We start from the raw sequence: 4,386 nt of genomic DNA on the forward strand, positions 1-4,386 counted from the left end.
CCAGACATACTTTGTCTCCCTGCACGTGTGCATTTTCCTTTGTTCTTCCCTCTTCCATCTGCTCTGTCTTTCCTCATCTCTGCCCATCCTCAATCCTGTTGTTTGGATTGATGTCACGCATAGTACCACAGTGGGACAAAAACATGAACCAAAAACTAATTCACAGCCTTCTCATACACAGACTTCACTTCATGAGGTCTCAATAAGACCTGGCCAACCAGAAAGGCAGTCTCTGGGTATACACAACTGCCAGAGTTGCCCACAAAAACAGAGCATTGATGCCACAAGTCAGCCCATGGAATAATACATGACATAGCATTTTGTGACAGATGTGAGACACACATCTGTGCTTCAGATGTCTGAAAACAAATGTGCTTGTACTGACTCTAGGTACATACAGATACAGCAAGGAGGCACAAAGTCACTGAAAGCCACATCTATGTGCACAGGAGTATAATTTTATTCAAAGTATTCAGATAATCACCCCCACAGACCTAAGTTTTCCGGTTCATATTGCTAACCAGTTTCACCCTTGCACTTAGATGTATGAAAAAGAACATGTAAATGACCTGGGCATTGACAATGCCTATGTGTAGATACACAGCTACATGAACACAGGGCAAAGTATCATCCTTGCCTTTCATACCTAGGAGAAGAACTCAAGAGAAGCTTCTCTACAGGTATTAGAAGGAGCAGACATTAACATCTGTAAAATAACCCTTATTCCTTTATTCAGAAGCCAAACAGAAAAGAAGCACTAGCATCCCAATTTCAGCTCCTGAGTTTCATGTTAAATTATGTTTTACCTCTCTTTTGCTTTCTTTCAGTACTCTTGGTCCTACTTTACAACATTTATATGCTTCCATGCAAATACCTCTGAAAATTCAAGTATTTTTCTTCAGATTTTAAATGAAAGGATCATATATATTAATAGTTGATTCTCTTATGTGATTGCAGTCTATTCCTAAAACTGAAGCTATTAGCAGCTGTAAACTTCCCTTCCCTATTGTCGCTTAACTTCAATGACAATTTCAGATTAAAACTAATTCACATGATGAAATAAATTGGAATATTAAAAATAGGACTATAGAGTGATAAAAGCAATGTAGATATTTAAGATATAACACGAAGTTTTTAATTAAAAACACAGAATCTTCAATTTGCTCCCGAATAAAACAGTAACCCTCACTTGATTGATTCTAGGAGTGTTGCTGATATATCTTGTTACAGTGGCGTGAATCACATATTAATTAACAATTCCAGTAATTAAAATGTTTTTATTCTTTAAAGATATTCAAGATGGAGCCAAATATCTATCCTACATGAGCTAAATTTATGGTATCCAGCACGGAAGGGTATTTAGTGCTGGAGGAGATTTAGTCTGCCTGGCTACAATATATACCTTGAGGTAAGGATTTTACTTGCTGTATGACGGCATGTACAAACTGAGTTGATCTAACAGATAAATCTGCTGTTCATGAGGATATTTCCTATGTAATCCTTACAACTAAAGGTAAATGGAAACTTCTTCCATGTTTACAGCAATCCACAAGCATTTTACAGCTTCTGTCCAAACTCAGTGTTTCTGAGCACCAAAAAGCAATTATCTGCGTGCAGAGACGGACCTGTACAGCATTGCTTTCTTATCCTTGGAGAAATTAAGAGTTCCTTAGTGTACTTCAGCAATTCACACATTTATTTTCTTCACACGCATAGCACTCATGCCGGTAACACCAGCAACGCACATTCTGTCTCTACAGCTACTAAAACCGTACCTTAATCGGTATAATTCACATATAATGAGCACCTTCAGTTTGTCCCCCTTTGATGACCACAGGGGCTGTGCCTTCCGCTGCGGTGTTATCCCACCCTGTGCACTGACCAGCCCTGGCTCCTCCATAGAGACCTGATCTCCCTTCACAAGGCTTCTCCTTCCAAGACCCCATCTTCCTTTTCCCAGCACCTTCTCCTCACCCATAGGTCCCAGCTCAGCTGCCTTGGACAAAGCTCACCCGTGGTCTCCCTCACACCTTTTGCCCACAGACATACTTCAGGAATCCAGTTTCCGACACAAATCAGTGCCTTTCTCCCCAGTTTACCACTCGTTTCTGTGTTACTCACATCTGTTGTCCTTCATTTCTTTTATTAGTCTTCTGCCAGCTTTATTTCCACTCTGCTTCTGAGGCCACCCCTGGCTCTGGGTTCTAGATGGTTCCAGCCAGTTCCAGCCGGCTCCACCAGCCCCAGCCCTGTAATGGCACCTGAGGGGAGCGAGGGTGAGAAAGACAAAATGGCGCCCGAGCGTGAGGGGTGAGGGAAGGAAACGCGGTGAGAAACGGTCCTGAGAGACCAGAGGGGAGAGGAGGAAGAGCTCCAGGCTCAGGGCTGAGACTGGGGTGGGAGGGCAGCTTCACCTGACTGGCAGCAGGTGAATGGTTTGAGTTGGAAGGGACCTTAAAGCTCCTCCAGCTCCAACCCCTGCCACAGGCATGGACACCTTCCACTAGAGCAGCTTACTCCAAGCCTCTGTGTCCAACCTGGCCTTGAACACTGCCAGGGATGGGGCAGCCACAGCTTCTCTGGGCACCCTGTGCCAGTGCCTCAGCACCCTCACAGGGAAGAGCTTCTGCCTTATATCCAACCTGAATTTCCCCTGTTTCAGCTTGAACCCCTCACCCCTTGTCCTATCACTCCAGTCCCTGATGAAGAGTCCCTCTCCAGCATCCTTGTAGCCCCCTTCAGACACTGGAAGCTGCTATGAGGTCTCCACGCAGCTTCTCTTCTCCAGACTGAACAGCCCCAACTTTCTCAGTCTATCTTCATACAGGAGGTGCTCCAGCCCCTGATCATCCTCATGGCCTCCTCTGGACTTGCTCCAACAGCTCCATGTCTTCCTTATGTTGGGAAAATAACGGGCAGAGACCCTGCAGTGCCAGCCCAGCATAGCACACATTGAAAAAGAAGGACATTCAAGCTAGTATATTTAAGAAAAGAAGGGGGAAAGAAGGGGTGGAGGGGAGTATGAAAGCACTGCACAGGTTTGGTAGCTACCCCAGGGCTCTTTGAGACTCCCGTCAAACAAAACCCCCTCTTGAACACCTTGACAACTAGCGCGTTACACCGACAACTCTGAACTTCTGATGAAAAACACGCATGCACGCAGATATATATGTCACCCCAAGGAGGATGAAAATATACTGGTACTATGTATTCTTGTGCACCGGTTCTTGCGAGCATGAGCCACAACAACAGAGACTTTCTTGTATACCCACACGCACACTGGTAAGTTCAGCAGGAACTTTTGCTCTTATTCCAAACACTTTTCCCTATAAATCACACAAAAATCAGCAACCCTTTCCTACATTATTGAGGATCTTTATTAGCACACTTCAGATATTCCCCTGACAAACCACAGTACACGATATACTTTCAGTATTTAAACCTTCATCCCAATCTGGGTTGCAAACAAGGTATTTCTATGTTAGAATCTCTCCATTTCCACGCTGCGATAACCTTGCTTGCGTGCCTGTGTTACACACTGGAGATATCTTTCATTTCTCCTCAATGGGAAGAGAATGGCTCAACTGCAGATCACAGATCTTAAACAACCGGAGTCAAGTTGCAAAAGCCTGTGTTAGCAGGTCAACAGTTTGAACTCCTTTCTCTACACATCTTCACTTGCCATCAGGTCAACACAAATATTTAAGGGCTGAGTACAGCTGTGAACAAAGCAAGCCAGTGCTGGTGAAGGGGCACAAATCCTTCCCCCTCACACAATGTGTCTCACATGTACCACAGCGAAGTTCCTGAATGCTGAGGCTACTGCCCCTCTACTCAGGCAAAATCCACCCGATGGTGGATCACAGAATCATAGGATCCAGCCCACGGGTCCGACAACCCCCGTGTGTTTTATTTGCTGGCAATGTTGGATGCTGTCAAAATCCCTCTGCAAGGCTGATTCCAACCCTCCACATTTCTCATGATACTTCTCAGCAGGTTGAGTTTTATTCCCACCAAATCTTGTTCCCCGAGGCCGGATGCTTCCAAAATATTGTTTTCTATCACCTTCTGGCAGAATATTTTTCTCCATTATGAAAAGGATTACATATATTCCTTCAAGTAGCAAGCATTTAGAATAGCTCTGCCCAAGTATTGTCAATCACCATGTGAAATAAAGGGAATCTGGAATTCCCTCAGCAGTGGCAGAGCTCCAAATGCCATAGTATTCATAACTTTCTATACATTATTCTGGGCATCGAGCTACAGAAATCCGGGGTCTACAGACTAGTCAGATATAGAAAGACCAGCTAAGCGCTGGCACAGAGACCTGTGATTTTGCCCTTAACACACGCTTTGAGAGAAGCTTTATCCAATATGCTCCCAGCC

The sequence above is a fragment of the Pezoporus wallicus genome, unplaced genomic scaffold (assembly GCF_028554395.1).
Source record: "Pezoporus wallicus isolate ANWC-B61680 ecotype Strahan unplaced genomic scaffold, APGP_CSIRO_Pwel_v1 contig_6714, whole genome shotgun sequence".
In the NCBI taxonomy this organism is placed as follows: domain Eukaryota; kingdom Metazoa; phylum Chordata; class Aves; order Psittaciformes; family Psittacidae; genus Pezoporus; species Pezoporus wallicus.